Here is a 17,318-nt window from a genome sequence, read left to right as displayed (position 1 = left end):
CACTGTTTACAGAGATCAGTTCATGGAAGGGGACAACAAGTAAACAAACAGCTTTATGATCATCCAAGGGGGTGGGGGTGAACTTTGGAACGTGGAGAAAAATTTAAAGGCAGGATGACAGCCCAGTTCTGAATTATAACTGTGGCTATTTGAGCTTGGAATTTCCCCTGCTGGGTCATCAACACCCCATAATCCTTCTCTCTGGGCCACAAAGCCTTCAGCATTCCCTTCTAAGTTAAATACATACACACCTCTGGCAGCGGACCTGGCCCCAGCCCATGTGTGTTGAGGGGGTCTGGGGGAGTGTCTCCAAACCCTTCCTGTCCCAGTGAAGCTGTCCCAGGAGCAAGAATAAAACCACCCTCCCCTTCCTCATCCAGCTCTTCTTGCCATAACATACACAAGACGTAGCTTGTCCCAAACATGACCATCACAGCGGAAGGACAGTAAAAGAAACAGTCAGCGAAAACATCTTTTGCACCATTAAGGAATATTAAAAGCAGTTCAGCTGCAGGGGTGGGGTGGGGGAGGCACCAAAGCCGAGGCAGCCACTGCAGGTTTACTGAGGCTATTTCATTATTAGTCAGGTGGCAGAGAGCCAGCGGCACAAAAGGGACATCGAGGGTGGCATTAGGGATGTTTCAATAAGTGAAAAAGCATAAATCCATTGCTGAAAAGTGCACATGAACGAGGGAGCAACCTTTGCAGAAAGGCTCCTTTTGGCTCCGACTTTGCCTCTCTGCTCGCATTCGTAGTGAGCTGTGATGACTCGTTCGTGGACTCTCATCTAGGAAAAAATAACGACATAGCGCACTCCCATCCCTCCTTCCGGGACCTTCACCTATTTGAGTCATTGCTCCACGGCTCGGTCACTTTAAAGGTTCAGCGGCATCTTTCCTCCATTTCCTTCCACTTGCGACCCCACCGGGATGAAGGCCAGCGTGCCAAAACCCTCCTGAGAAAGGAGCGTGCAATTCTGCTGACTGCAGAGGTTCAGGTTCTCGGGCTCATCCCTCACTGGCAAAGTCCGCAGGTTGGAGCAACTCCAGCAAGAAAACACAGTGCTGTGCTCCGAACCGAGAGCAGAACGGGCGCCACACTCAAACCGTGGAGTGCAAACGGTGAGCTGTGTAGACCCAGAAGCACACGAATGGAAAAGCATCCACTGCTGTGAGCCAAGCCTGATGTCTGTGATGTCTGTAATTCCTTTTCTTTCAGACGTTTTCCCAGCAGGGGATTCGACTTAGCCTGGCAGTTCAGGAATTGCTAAATGAGAGCCAAGACTTCATTCCTCATCCAGACCTAAGTTTCTTTGTTCTGTTCTGAAGTTTTCCATATACGAACCCTTTCTGATGAGCCAGGGCAGGCAGAGGATTTTGCCTATAGCAATGGAGCAGCTTGGATTCCAGAAGTGAACTATGAATAGTTCATTTTAATTAGCTGCCTGAAAGCTGCATATGCATGTGCTTTAACCTCGAGTAGTTGTGATTTACCATCCATTTTGGATTCCATGCCGGGCAGGCAGATTCTTCAAGAGATGCAGGTGGCATCTCCCCTTCCTCATAAGGCTGCTCCAAGGTGGAGATGAGAGCAGGTGGCAGGAACACACCCCGGGGTGCCACAGCAGGTACGGACCATCCCACAGAATGAAATGTTGGGGACTGTCCAACAGCTGGAGCGGACAGTGTGTAGCTTATTATTATTTCTAAAAATACAGTTTTTAGGAGCCCCAAAGAAGTTCTGGTTCAAGTTCTTTCCTGTTGTACCTACGGTTTTCTTCCCAAAGCATAACCTCTAACATCTTGACTCAATATTGACAGCAATTAAGTACAATTTAAAATGATAACTTTTCCTTTCCACTCATGGTTACCCGTCCCTCCCTGCAGATGTCACCCCAGCAATTTCATCCCAAAACCACCCTAGTAATTGGCTGGAGTAGGAAACGAAAAGGTACCGTAGTTTGAGAGGCTGTGAAATCCCTCCGGAATTACACCAGTGGCAGCTAGCTCTTTTCCTGGTTGTCCTGAAGGATAAAGCAGATTCTTGAAAAACAACTCCAGTGTGTCCGTCCCGTGGATCTTTCCAGATGCTAGCTAAAAGCTAGCAAAAAAAAAAAAAAAAAGAAAAGACAGCCCTAATGGAACGAAGGACACTGCAAACATTTTGGAGCTGCCAAGCCCTTTCAATAACACCACTGAAAGAATGTAAACGGAGCTGGTCGCCCTAGTCCGGGCTAAAGGACAAAGGAAAGAAGTGGCTATTCCTCACTCTCCCAGGAATACCAGGCTCTGTGGCTTTATAGTGAACCTAGCGGTGGCTTTCCACGTGGCCCTGAGAGCGACTGTTGAGGTGAAGGAAGGTCTGTCCTTAAAAACAGAAAGGACGCCCGAGTCCTCTGGCCGAGCTCCAGGCTGCGCCGGCTGCCTGTTGAGCACTGCTCAAGGCTGGTTCTCCAGCCCATTCTACTGACAGCCACTGAGGCCAGGTGCCAAGGCCACCACCTGGACCTTGGCTGTGGGCTGGCCGAGTGGGACTGACGCACAGAGTCCCTGATTTCCAGTTCACTAATCAACGGAGCTGGGTTGAATCACTGGCATTCTTCCAGCCTTTGCTCTGCCTGGGCACCGGCCAGATCTTGGCAAGATAAAGGGTCTGAGATGTATTCAGAGAGGGGCTTGTTCCCTCCCCTCCTCTCCCCTCCCCTCCTCTCTCTTTCCCTTTCCTTCTCTTCTTTTAATTTATTTAGTCAAACCATATCCTTCCTGTTCTATTTTATTATTTCAAATGACAAGTAAAAGTCATATATATTATGGTGTTTTGAAATATATATACATTGTGGAATGGCAAATCAAACTAATTAATATATGCATTACCTCACACACTTGTCATTTATTTGTGGTGAGAACATTTAAAATCTACCCTCCTAGCAATTTTCAAATATACAATACATTGTTATTAACTATAGTCACCATATTGCACAATGGATCTCTTGGACTTATTCCTCCTGTCTAACTGGAAGTTTGAATATTTTGACCAACTTCACCCCAACCCCTTGTTCCCTCCTTCCTATTTTATCTGCTTTAGGTCACAAGTGCAAACCCACAAGAGAAGCAACAGTTTCAATTATATTGGAATCCACCACTCAAGTCCAATTTAAAAGACCCTTGGCGGATTCAAGTTGTGGGTTTTCCACCCCAAGCTGCATGAGAGTTGGCTCCAAAAGCTTTCTAATCACTTCCTTCAGTTTTTCTTTTCAGCAGTTGAATGAAGCAAGGCAACACGGACTTCAGTCTTAGTAAACAAGACCTCGTTATTATAATTATTTTACAGCCAAATTGACCAAAGTAGGAGAAAGTGACTCACCCCAGGGGACCTGTCAGGTCAAGTCCAAATCTGAGAAATGCACTTCATCTTTTTGCCTGGTTCCTTAGCCCGCTCCCACAGCAACAGGTCTTGTCTCTTTTTAATGCTTTTTGTCTTTTCTAAGAGAGGTTCAAGCAAGTGGCGTCGGCTCTGTGTCTGGATCCAGGGAAGGTTTCTGAATATTTCCATAATTATCTTCGTATTACCACAGATTTTACAAGTTGGACAGAAAAACGTTATTCCAGGCCCTGGCTGGACAATTCAAGGTATGTGGATTTAAAAAAAAATTTAAAGCATCTGGTGTCACTGTCTGACACTGGTTTTCCCCCACTCAATAGTCAATTTTTTTTTTTCTTCTTGAGCCGAGTCTTGCTCTGTTGCCCGGGCTAGAGTGCCGTGCCGTCAGCCCAGCTCACAGCAACCTCCAACTCCTGGGCTAAAGTGATCCTCCTGTCTCAGCCTCCCAAGTAGCTGGGACTACAGGCATGTGCCAGCACGCCTGGCTAAATTTTTCTATTTTTAGTAGAGGGGAGGTCTTGCTCTTGCTCAGGCTGGTCTCGAACTCCTGAGCTCAAGCGATCCTCCGGTCTCGGCCTCCCAGATTGCTAGGATTACAGGCATGAGTCACTGCACCCGGCCAAATTCGTTTTTTTTAAAAACAAGGTGCTGGGGGTAAACTGTCATTTATGCCACTTATAGGATTGGCCTGGAAATGGGGCTAATTCTGGTGGAGGGCCATCCCTTCCCTCCTTGGAAAACTGGTTCACAGAAACTCTCACCTTGTCCACACTGCAGAAAACTTCACCAGTGCCCAGGTAGCCACTGGCTGTGTGGCCCCCCAACGAAGGTGACAGGTGGGCCACTCTGCTTGTTAGAAAGTCCTCCTTTTCTGGGATAGGAATCTGCCTCTCTTACTTCCCACCCAGTGCCTTCATTTTCCCCTTGGGCCATTCAAGAACTAGCCTCTTACGGATCTCTTTTCTCTACCCCTGTGGACATCCCTTATTCCTTCCTTGAATGACAGTTTCTCCTGAACCTGTGGCTCAGGCCCTGGGGCTGGTGAACTCTGTCCACCTGGAGTGTGGAGAGGGAGGACGGAGGGAGGAGTAGCTACCTCCAAGGTCATTGAAAAGTATGAGTACAATTGACTTTTGAACAACGTGGGGAGTAGGGGGGCCTGTCAACCCCCTGGCAGCAGAAAATCCAAGTATAATTTTTGACTCCCACCAAACTTAACCACTTATAGCCTACTGTTATTGGTTAGGCTTCCTAAACAGTAGAACAACACATATTTTATTCATTCATGACATATCTAACTTTTTCTTAATTTTTTCAATCTTCTTAGGCTACATAGTTTTTCCAAGAGTTTTTTCAAAAATTTCCAAAATATTTATTGAAAAAAAATCCATGTATAAGTGGATCCACACAGTTCAAACCTATGTTGTTCCAGGGTCAGCTGCATTTTTAAACCTCCTCACTTGAAAAGCTCCATGTGGTAAGTGGTCACAAAACATGGCACACGTGTGCAGTGACTTCCCGCAATACAGTGCAGAAGGATCCTAAGCCACCTCGGCTCTTAACCCAAAGAATCCCATGGACAGAGGAGCCACACACCCTAGGACTTCTGTGGGGTCTCCTTATTAACCTGTTAGCTCTTGACTTTAGAGCTTTCTTTTCCAAGGCTCTCTGTCCATGACGGTAAAAGAGTCTATGTAGGTGGTTGCTTTTAATTGGAGGTTCTTGGATTAAGTCCACACTGCAGACACAATATATTAATATTAAGTAATTCATTTTCAGAATGTTTGAATTCACTGTCTCCAGAGACCCTGAGACAAGGATTCATGTCCAAGGGTATCATTAGAGGTGACTTCAGGTGACACTAACAGGGGAATGGGAATGTGATCCAGGGCAGGAAGGGCAAGTGACACATGATGCTTTACCAATCAAGGAGCCACCGTGGGCAACGGGAAGTCAACCCTCTGGGGGGCTCTGGGAACCAGTGCAGGCCATGCCTTAGAGTTGCCCCAAAAGAGGAAGGGGGGAGCTGGGGTATTTTTCCACCAACTCCTCCCAGTCATGGGCTAAGAACTGTCCCCAAGAGGCCTTACTTCACAAGAACTTCCAACAAGCCTCTGTGTGAACAGAATGGGCTCTAGTGGCCAAAGACAGCTCTCAGGCAAAGTTGGCATATGGCAATCAGGCCACCAAGCATGGATGTGCCAAGTGCACAGGGATACGGGAAGGACTAGAAGACAGAGTCTGCTAGAGCTGGCAACTTTGCAAAATCAGGGCATCATGCATCAAATGTAGATGTCAGACTTCTCTGGTCATGCTGAGCTGGACCATCACAAGGAGCTTCCCTTGATATCCAGCTACTCAAGTCAGTTAGGATCCACCTCCTTTGTTCTCCCACAGCCCAGAATCAGTCAGTTAGGATCCAGCTTATGTGGAAAGCTGGATTTGGAGCTATATGCCGGCTCCATTTACGGGGAGTAGATATTCTGAGTGAACAGAACGAGAGCCCAGTGGACCACAACGGGTGGAGGGGGATTGGGGGAGGGAGCATGTGAAACTGAGTGACAGTCTTGAGAAGTTTGGGCAGATTTATATTCTGTTCCATCAACTACGCTTCGACCAGCATAGCTTCAGAAGAAGGGGACCATGAGATCTCTGAGGCAGGTAGGACTTTAAGATGCTTGTCATCATCTTATCAGATGTTTAGGTCAAAGATCTTGGAATAAACTAAGCACACAGGGATACAGAAAAAGCCCATTAAACCAGACGAGTACTTGTACATGTCTTCTTTGATAAGGATTTCTTAGATGAAATAGTAGAGTGAGGCTTTTGGACCATCTGAGGGAAGATGCTTCAATTTGAGGGTGAGGCGGACAGACAAGAACCATGTTTAAACCTCTTCTGTCTCTATTGCAAAGGTGAGTGAAGGCTTTAATGTTCTTTTTCTCTCTCTCTTTCTTTTTAATTTAAGTTTCTGACTTGAATGAAATGCAATTCATTCAGTTTTTCTAACCATGGGACAGAATTATGGACTACTGTAAAAATGTTTGTACGCTGTTGTTTTAATCTGGTCTTTGTGACCTCAAAGGACGTTTTAACTCCATGTTTAATAAACACAAATATTTTATTTGGCATTATATCAACATCGATAATTTTCATGGAGAAAATATTTTCTGGAGCAAACTCCATAAAGTGATCTTAATTCCTTGGTCAGTTTTCTTATACAGTTCGGTGAAACTGCCTAAGACTTTTTTCAGTTTTATTTTAATTTTATACCTTTCTTCCTTTTTAATATAAGAAATTAAATCTATCTTAAAAGCTTATAGTTTTATTTGAAAAGCTTTATAGATTTAGCTTTTATACATAGTTCTATGACCCAGCTCAAATTAAATTTTGTGTATGGTGTGAGGATTGAGGGTCTTTATTTTTTCATTTAAAGTTCATTTAATTTTAACTTTACGGAAAATAGTTTTTAGGGATGAATTCTGTGCCTGGTAAACTTTATATCAGAGATGTGATTGATCAAGCAGATTTTTGTCTTCATAAAACTTTACTGTTTAAGGTTCCTGCCCTGTGAGGTGGTGGGGGTTGTTTTCATTATTTCTACAAAGTTCTAACTTTCCTGGGTTAAATTTTGAATATCTGAATTTTGTAGGATTGTTTGATGATTCTGTCAATTTTTAGTCACTAATAAATAGGACTATGTGTAGTTTTAGCTCTTATCAGGTTTTCTTCTCTCAGTATAACTTTCTTCAGACCAAGTATGTTCCAATTTCCAAAATTACAAACAAGATGTAATTTGCCAGCCAGTATTTGGATATATCACAAATTACATTGGGTGCAGCTTTACCTATTTCCTTATGAAATGGCTGCAATACTAGATATTTTGTAACTCTTAGATAATCAGTAAGATAAGTGGAAGCAATTCTCCACAGAAACTGTAGGAATATTCTATTGTCCAGCAATGGACTATTGTATTTGTACACTCAAAACCCTTTATTCTTTGAATATTTTCTGTTTTGTTTACTAACAGCCTATGTCATTAATGGAGTAAAGAATAAAAACCGTATCATCTGATCCAGCAATCCCACTACACAAGGTATTTACCCAAAGGAGAAAAAGACATCTTATTAAAAAGACACTTGCACTAGAATGTTTATTGCAGCACAATTCATAAACACAAAGATATGGAAACAACCCAAGTGCCCATCAGTACATGAGTAGATTAAGAAAATGTGGTATATGTACACCATGGAATATTTCTCAGCCATAAAAAAATGGTGAACTAATACCTTTTGTAACAACCTGGATGGAACTAGAGACCATTCTTTTAAGTGAAGTATCTCAAGAATGGATAGACAAACACCACATCTACTCACTACTAAATTGAAATTAATTGATCAACACTCATGTGCACATATGGTAGTAAAATTCAATGGAAATCAAGCAAGTGGGAGTGGGGAGGAAGGGGAGTGGTAAATTCACACCAAACAGGTACAGTGCACATGATCTGGGTGATAGACACACTTATAACTCTGACTTTTGAGTTTGCTGTACAAAATCACTTTTATGTAACCAAAATGTTTGTACTCTCACATTCTGAAATTTAAAAAAAAGAATAAAAAACATATACAAAGTCCAAATGGCCACATAAAAATGTCCTGGGTCCAAATGTCATGATAGCCACCTGTAAGAAGGAACAAAAGAGGGACATCATCCCTATATAATAAATTAGCCCCTAGGACACATATTGCTTGGAATCTCGTGTACTAATTTGCTTCTTCTCCTTCATTTTGATCCTGTACAGGTTGATGTCCTTCTGAACTTTCCACTTCACCGTTAGGATACTTACCCTCCCCTTTATTCACTGATGTGCTGGAAAATGTTTAAAGACTGGCTTTCTGGGGAATAAAGTCCCGAATTTTAGCATTTGCCTATTTTGTGGTGCAAATGCTCCCATCATGGCTGATTTCAAGCTACCAATGTGACATCAGCAGACTTGGAAAATTCACAAAAATCTAACAATCCAGCTCTAGGGAGCAGGGAGAACCAACTCCAGTTCATCGCTGTATTTATTTCACCAGTTCTAAACCACAAGGTCTCTGAAGAGGTGGATTTTATTTGATTCTTCATACATTTAAGTAATAAAAGATAGCAAAAAGTAAGAAACTAGATCTCTAGACTGAAACCAGTGCTTTATCCATGAAACCACATTATTTGTAACTAGTAGGACATAAAATATTTCTGGCTATCATCTTAACCAAGTTAAATGCTGCCATCAGGAAAAGTTGAAGGAAGCCATATGTTCAGTCTGTTATTTTAGATTTAGTGTGTTCCATTTCTTTAGAGGTTGAAGAAGAGAAGAAGAAAAGCTCTTCCTTTAGGGAATCAGACATTGGGACTCTTACCTGCTTATTCACAATAGCATCTCCAAAGCCTTACATGGTGCCTGGCACATACGTGCTCCACAAGTGTTGAATGAGTAAGTGCATGAGATTTTACAGAGACATTATGTAGGCTGAATAGAAGATTTTTAAAGAATGGCTTCCTCAAAAGCATAAGACAATAGGAAGAATCAAAGCTTCAAGAATGACAACGTAAGATAAAATGTCATGCGGTTGATATGTACATACCATGCTGTTGATCCACATAACATGCTGGTAAAACATTTTTTTATACAACTTTGAAATACCAAAGAAATACCAAAAAGTTGGTCTAGGGAGTTCACATGTTCTCTCTATGGTTGGATTTTTCCTACAGAGTCTATGATGTGAAGGCCTTTCCTCTCTCTATAACGTACAGACCCACTTAGTTCTCTGCAAGTTGCTAGCCAATCATGTTTCTCAGCTTTTTCATTTTTGCACAAATCAGAATTCTAGAGAGGTCTCCAGCTATGTGTCTAAAACATCACATCAGCATTAGAGATCACAGAATCAAAAGAATCCATCGCAACAAATGCAAAACTCCCAGCAAAATATAACTGGCCAAGCAAATCGACTGCTTTGTGTGTTTGTGTATGTATTTCCATCCACACATCACAGGGATGAGAGCCTTATAATTCCCATGCCTGCTCTTAAGAAGTGAGTTGGAGAACAGTTGGGCCTTCTCTGAAGAAATGCCCTTCGTCTAAGCCCATAGATTCTATGCAGGGTAGTCAGCGGAAGTACACCATCTAATATTAAAATGACAAAATACCATTGACACCTTCGATACATAGTAAATGTTCTAATAACATATATTAAAACCACCCCCACAGCCAGATTCCAGAAATTAGAAAGGGAGATGCATAAATGAAAAAGCAGTTCTCCAAAATAACTTAATATTTTATGTGTCTACAAAAGAGTCACACAACTCCACATAACGGTCCCCGTGGTATCTGTTGCCATCACCAAAAAGGTGGTTTTTGTGTCAGCAATTGTATCTCAGGAATTCAGACACGTTTAAAAGTCCTTCTCTTGGCCGACCAATGGCATCGATGTCTTTTGCTGGGAGTGACGAGTCCATACGATAGGAGTATTGCACCAATCCAGTGTCATATTAATAGTACTCAGTTTTGCACAGGTTTGCACTATTTAAAACTACCAAACAATTCATGCGAGGCTCTGCAGGTTCTCTTTGAAGCTTAGGGGTTTTCTCTCAATGGTTCACCTCATTTCTATCCTCTGGTTCAGATGTCTGACCCCTTCCTATGGCAGGGGGCCCAGACAGGGCAGGTGTAGTTAGTGGGAGCCCCAGATGGTGGCGAGGATGTAGGATCACCTCTTACCCATTGAAAGTATTTGGAGGGGGGCAAAAATGCATGTCTGAGGGAGGCTGCTTTGGTGTCCTAATGGCAAAAGAAGAGTAAAAGATGAGGGGTCAAATGGGCCCATGGAAGGATGGTCTGAGTGGACAGTGGAGACAGTGCTATTGACCTTGCTTGGGTTCTCATGCCACCCAAGAGGATGCCAGGTGGACAGTATTATTTTCAGGGACTGGGGCAAGAGGACAGGTGGAAGCTCATATATAATTCACGTCTGAATATTTAAAGATTATGCCTTTCATGGCCAAGCACTGTCCATCCCGTGTTCCCTCCCAAACCTTCTAGCCTACAGATGCTGCTTCAGAAGCAGAGTCAGCCCTTGGGTAGAGGGACGTGGGAGACAGCCTGTCAGGCAGTGGAAACAGGATTGGGCCGTGGGGACAGGATCCCACTGTTCCAGGCATCGGGAGCCTGGGCAAGGTAGGGAGGGGAATGTGGGCTCAGGATTGGCACAGCCCATTTGCCCCGTAGTCTTCTCCCACCACGGGGAGAGGTGAGGCTGGGCTAGGACAAAGTGCATAGCTTGGGTCTTAGGGCACTACTGGGCGACCGTGGGGTCATCTTAGGGCTCACACAGAATGGACACGGCTTCCACTACTGCTTTTTGTCCTCTCCTACCTTCATCTAGTCTTGGTTTGCAGATGTGTAAAGTTCAGTCCTATGTGTCCCTGGTTACACCCTTATGGCACTTGGAGAAAACAGATAGGCTTGGATTCAACAACCCTGGGGCCACCTAATTTCTCTCTAGCTCTTAAGAGGTCATGCTCTCTCCTTAAAACCATCCTGGATGTTGTGCTCCTTCCTTTGTGTTGTGGCTTCTTCTTTGGGCTATTCTAGAACACCACAGCCCCTTCACTATGGAATTGCCATCTTGGACTCCTCCAGTCTTGTTCTTAGTCCTAAACCAGATGCCTTCCCCATCCAAGCGTCCTCATCTTGGAAGTCAAAATACATACAGTAAACATGGAAAAGTACTTCTGCCTTGTGTCTGAGCCCCGGCCACCGTGTGTGCACTTTCTTTGGGGCTGGGCAACCTTATGACCCCTCTACAATCAGCTGCTATTGACTTCCAGTTGCTGCAGATAATAGAAAAGTGGGTACCATGCCTGAGAATCACCCAGAAGCTGATCATCTTTGTAAAACAAGGCCTCCTTCTCTTGGGGTGGCTGTAATACCATCTTCAGCAAAGGGGAAAATTAGAACTCAATGCTTTAATCTTCCTGAAGACCTTATCTTCTTACTCTTCTCCAGAATGATGCACATGATGCTGAAGTCAGGAAAGATAGTTTATATCTGCCTCAATGCGGGGCCAGACGAACTCCTCACAGTCCTCACTGCCCTAACCCTGCTGGGTGGACCTGGGCATAGCAGAGCCAACGCCCCACCATTCTGGGGACAGTCACCCAGTGGGTGTATGGAATTTTGATTTGCAAAGGGCTTTTACTCATATATCCCCATTTTACCTGCCTGTTATGGCATCATAGGCTGGGTGGCACCTCTGTCCAATACATGGGGCTTTCCCTAGAGCTGGAAACTGCTATCTTAACCGAGCGTTTCTCCATAGACCCCCTATTCTCTTAGTTAGGAGAACTTCCTTTTCTCTCCTGTTCTCTGTTTTTAATTATATTATCTCCCTTTATTATTTCATCGAGGTATACAAAGAAAGTAGACAGACGTCAAATGTTTCAGTCGGTAGACATGTGCCTTATTTCTGGGTTGCAACTATTTATTTTGTCTGGTTCCAATAAAATAGAACAAACCCCAAGGTGGAGTCTTCTTCCTCCTTTCCTACCTCCTTTTCTGTACTCAGAAATATCTGTCTTCAAAAAAGCACAAGAAGCACTCATTTTTGGTTTCTTTCTCTCAAATTTAGCTGCAAATGCTGACTTTCCACTTCACATTCCGTTCCTCTGAAGTCCTCTCTCCCTATTCTGTTAATGACAACGCCAGGCTTGAAACCTCAGAGGGAGGGACCCTGGCCCGCCCCTCACTTACTCCGCACATCAATCACTCCGCAGTTCCGCTGTCTCCTGGAAACGTCTCATCCCCCTTCCCCTTCTCTGCACTCGCTCAGGTTTTGGACTGCAGAGGCCTTAATGGCTTCAGCAGCTCCCTAAGCGTCTGTGCACGGCCACTGTCTGTCTCTGCCCCGTCCCGTCCTGCACCAAAGGGGCAGCCCTTACCCAGCATTCTGCTTCCCTCTTTGCAGCCCATTTTTTAGAATTTATTATCCATATTCCCTCATCAGGTACTGAGGGCCCATTTTGTTCTGTATCCAACCCAGCTTTTCAGTCTCAGCTGCCAATTATGTCTCTGCAGCTCTCCACTCTCATCAGCCCCTCTGCCCAGTGTAACCTGTCCCTGAAGCCAACTACGAGACAAGCATTGGTGTGCAAGTCGCTTATTTGGGAGGTGACCCCAGGAAACATGGCAGGGCTGGGAAGGAGACACTGTCAGGGAGTCAGGAAGAGAAGGTGGCAACTATGGGTGTGTTACTGACGTCAGAAAACATTATGGAAGAATTACTGGGTGTGCTGCCCGGGGCACCCTTCCGGGTTATCTCCACCTCTTGCTGTCTCTGAGCTGCAATCATCGTACTTCACGGCACCACATTCTAGAAAGTCATTGCCAACCGTGAATTAGTGAACACTGAACTATTGCTCCAAGAAGAAACACAGGTTTAGGTTCCTGCCAGCCCCCGGTCACAACATTTTCATTAATAGATAAATTTTGCTTTATGTGCATTTCTGTTTAAAATCACCTTATTTAATATATAAGTTGATTTATTGATACTGAACTCATGGTCAACAGTATTATAACTTACACCTGAACAAAGCTTACCCAACACCCATATTTTCTACGTAAGGCACAACACAATCTTCTTGTGCTTAGATAGCTCTTGGCATTATGCTTAGGGTCATTTAAAAATCAATGGTGTTTTGATCAATGATCAAAATCTTCAAAAAAAAAAAAACAAGAAAACAAAAAAAAGGCACAAAAATGTGAAAAAAGCATCACTAAATAGACAATAAAAAAGACATTTGTTTACAGTCTGAGAGCTGAAACAAGAAGGCAGAGCTTTGTTCCTCCTTAGCTGGGAATGTGTCAGGTGATTCAAATTTTTTCCCACTCCATGCCTGTGCACTAATGACCACTAAAGTACCATGATTGCTGGGTGAGCACGGCCCACATGGTGAGCTAGCATTTTGGGAGGCTGAGGCAGGAGGATCATTTGAGGCCAGGAGATGGAGACTAGCCTGGGCAACATAGCAAAATCCCATCTCTACAGAAAATTAAAAAATTAGCTGGGGATGGTGTTGTGCACCTGTAGTCCCAGCTACTCAGGAGGCTGAGGCAGGAGGATCGCTTGAGCCTAAGAGTTTGAGGTTGCAGTGAGCTATGATGATACCACTGCACTCCCACACTGACAACAGAGTAAGGCACTGACTCAAAAAAAAAAAAAAAAAACATGGTTATTGATTTGGGAGTTACAAATAAATTTTAGTGAGTAGGCAAGTTTTCAAATATAGAATTCACAAATAATAAGGATGAACTGAATTTTCAACTTTGTAAATTGTAGAAAACTGATAATAAGAAGAATGAATATTGCCCACAGAGATGAAAATTTTGTTCTTTGAAGATGCAATTGATTATTGCCCTGTGGATATTGACCAGTTTTGCATCTACTTGTAAATTCACTTCAGCATTCTGAATTGCCTATATCAAGAGTCTGCAGAAAAGCCTGCAGGCCAAATGCATCTGCCACATGGTTTTGTAAATAAAGTTTTATTGAAACACACTAACCACTCCTTTACTAGTTTTCGATAGTGGCTTCAGGCTACAAATGGCAGAATTGAGTAGCTGCTACTTTTAAATCACTTGTGACATTTTACTGTTTCCCTCCTCCATAAACAAGTTTAAAAAATCTTTGACACAGTTTTTAAAATATTTGTATGAATGCCATGATTTTACCTTTAAAAAATTTATCCTTGAAGACTGAACTTTTGCAGCTGGAGGCAATTAGAGCTTGATGCCACTGGGGACCGTGGAGAGATTGTGTGGGGTGAGTATATGCCATAGTTGTCCTACTTGCAGTCAAGAAGCTGGGTCATCCTGTTGGTCATTGTTAGAGACTTGCTCCGGGGGCTATTAACTCTCTGGCGCCATCGGGTGGCCAGGCAGAAAGTTGCAGTGAGAAGCCCATAGGAATGTACGGTGAGGATGTGGGCAGGGCACAACTGCATGTGCATCTTACCAGCACTTTACGTCCACTCCCACCGTTGCATTTTGATCAAAGTGTACCCCCCCATAACTGCTCTGCTGTAGTTATCTAAATTCTGTCCATGATTCAAAGACCAGCTCAAGACCACCTCCTCCCTGGACATTTCTCCATAATGATCTAACCCCAACATTTTGCATACAAAGAAACCAAACCCCTGAAAAATTAAAAGATTTATCCACCAACCAGTGAAATAACATTTAAGAGTCCACAATTCCTAAATCTTAGTACCATCTCCTTAAAATCACTGAAATAAATTGGGTATTAGTTTCAGCATTCTTTTTTTCTTTTTTTTCTTTTGAGACAGGGTATCACTCTGTCACCCAGGCTGGAGTGCAGTGGCCTCATCATAGCTCACTGCAGCCTCAAACTCCTGGGCTAAAGCAATCCTCCTACCTCAGCCTCCAGAGAAGCTAGGACTCCAGGCATGTGTCACCACATCCAACTGATTTTTCTTTCTTCTTCTTTTTATTTTTTTGTAGAGATGGAGTCTTGCACTTGCTGGGCTGGTCTCAAACTCCTGGCCTCAAGCAATCCTCCCACCTCAGTCTTCCAAAGTGCTGGGATTAGAGGCATGAGCCTGGCCTCATTTCAGCATTCTTGATTGAAAATACAGTTCCCCTTGAGCAGGGTTCCTGCCTATGATTCTTTAGCGAAGCTGTGATGTTTACATTGATCCTGCCCCTCTAGCGTAGATACCCCACACAAAATTGGAGACAGGAAACACTCCTTACCAGCACTGACCTATCTTTGTTGAGTATTTTCACATGTGACATTTATACACTTTAATTCTCAGCCAAACCTAGACCAGCTCCTTGAAAGTGACCTAAGTTGGCAGTCCCAGGCTGGGGAAGTTCTGAAGCCATGTAATGCATAGAGCAATGGTGACTTTTCCAACCTTGATTGCACCCCCTCATCTCAGTGGGATCACTCTGAGGTGCGTGCTCTGTACTGTCTCCCAGAGATGCTCCGTGAGATTTAGCTCCAGTTGCCCCACTGGAAACTAGCTTGACTACAAGCCCTTTACTGGCTGCCATTTCTTCCTCAACTCCACACTCTCCTATCAAGATCCCCTTTACCTCACCCAAGCCATTTGCACGTGAATTCTTTTTTTTTTTTTTTTTTTGCCTTGGCTATAGTGACATCATCATAGCTCACAGAAACCTCAAACTCCTGGACTCAAGCAATCCTCCTGCCTCAGCCTCCTGAGTATCTGGGACCAAAGGTGTGTGCCACCATGCCCAGCTGATTTTTTCTTTTAGTAGAGACATGGTCTCACTCTTTCTCATCCTGGTCTTGAACTCCTGGCCTCAAGTGATCCTCCTGCCTTGGTTTCCAGAGTGTTAGGATTACAGGCATGAGCCACTGTGCCCAGCCTGCACTTGAATTCTTATTTCAGGGTCTGCTTCTGGTGGGACCCAAACCAAGCCAATCACAGTCATTCACACACACACACACACACACACACACACACACACAGGCAAGCATACACAGTCACACACTTTAATGGCTTCCCCGTCTCTCACCTTCATTTTCCTAAGGGTGTTTCCTGAAATCACTTCTCAATAAATCATTTGTACTTGAATCTTTCTCTTAGTCTGTTTTCATGGCTCCTCTAAGGAGTCGTAAGGAGAAATCCAGGTCAATTGGTACTGTATTTACAATTAATAGAAATGTTTCTTGCCCATGTAAAATCTAGAAAAAATACATAAACATATTTTGAATAAAATTGTTGTCCCTGTAAATAACCACTATCCTTTTTGAGTGTAACTGACAATATTCATTTAAGAGCAATGAAAAAACTGAAATGAAAGACCACTGCAAATTGCAAATAAATTAAATTGTTGTTGTGTTACATTCAGTGCAACTAACGACATATCGATTTTGAAGATAGGATGTAATTTTTGTTAATAGAGTACCTTTTTTGTTGTTGTTTTGCAGACTTTATGAAATAAATTCAAAGAATAAGACGTGTTACCAAATGATTAGTACACTCTGGTCCAGCTCTGCTCCCATCTGACCACAATGAAAGCTTTTAAGAAACCCTTTCCTATTTTCTCTTCATAATCCCTTGCCTGTTTCTCCATGGTAATCAGCAATTAGTCCTGGAATAAAATAAGCCCTTGAATCAGTTAGGAGTTTTTGTGTTGGAAGTAACAGAAAACCCAATTCAAATTGGCTTGAAAATAAGCAGTCATATCTCCTCAAAGCTTGCTCGTCAATTGCAAGGGGCGTGACAGTAACCTTACCGTGGAGAAACTAGATGGCACCTTGACCAGGAGATCAAAGCCAGCACTGTCACCGAGGGCACACAGATGCTGTGTTCCTCCAGCTTGGATGCCTGAGCAAAACACAGCATCAATTATAAGGTATTCCAACAGGTGCTGCGTACACTAAATCAAATCATGAGGGAACATCAAATGCACCCCAGCTGAGGAGCATTCTATAATAGAACCGGCCTGGATTGTACAACAATATCAATGTTGTGAAAGACAAAGAAAGGCTGAGGAGCCATGTCAAGTTGAAAGAGATTAAAGAGAGTGGACACCTCCCAAAAAAGACATGATCCTGGGTGGAGGAAGAAACACACTTACAGGACATTGTGGGAGAATTGATAAAAATCGGTATCTGTGGTTTAGATGAAAGTATCTCCATGATCAGGCTCCTGTCTTGGGCTATCGGACTGGGGGAACATGAGACCATCCCTCATCTTCAGAAATGCATCCTGACACAGCAAGTGGCCACGGGGCGTGACCTCTGCAACCTACTCTCAACTGGTTCAGAGACGGGCACAGCAAATGGGATAAAATGAATCTGCGTAAATGGTACAGGGGAGTCCTCAGAACTATTCTTGCAGCT

At 43.5% G+C, this 17,318-nt stretch overlaps 1 protein-coding gene and 1 long non-coding RNA gene across 2 annotated transcripts in view; one reads left to right on the top strand and one right to left on the bottom strand.

The window, feature by feature from the left end:
- Nucleotides 1-2,100, bottom strand: part of RIN2 (Ras and Rab interactor 2) — a 101,305-nt gene extending 99,205 nt beyond the window's left edge. Inside the window, exon 1 of the mRNA XM_045529583.1 lies at nt 1,955-2,100. The gene's annotated coding sequence lies outside the window, so the exon portion shown is untranslated. The remainder of the gene's footprint in view (nt 1-1,954) is intronic.
- Nucleotides 2,101-3,591: 1,491 nt separating this feature from the next.
- LOC123622894 lies at nt 3,592-9,042 on the top strand. Its single transcript, XR_006729659.1, has 4 exons — nt 3,592-3,629; nt 6,176-6,296; nt 7,412-7,477; nt 8,186-9,042. It is a non-coding gene; the product is annotated as an uncharacterized LOC123622894 (long non-coding RNA).
- The last annotated feature ends 8,276 nt before the right edge of the window (nt 9,043-17,318 follow it).

This window comes from Lemur catta, chromosome 17 (genome assembly GCF_020740605.2).
Source record: "Lemur catta isolate mLemCat1 chromosome 17, mLemCat1.pri, whole genome shotgun sequence".
Classification (NCBI taxonomy): domain Eukaryota; kingdom Metazoa; phylum Chordata; class Mammalia; order Primates; family Lemuridae; genus Lemur; species Lemur catta.
This window is presented reverse-complemented; position numbering and strand designations above follow the sequence as displayed.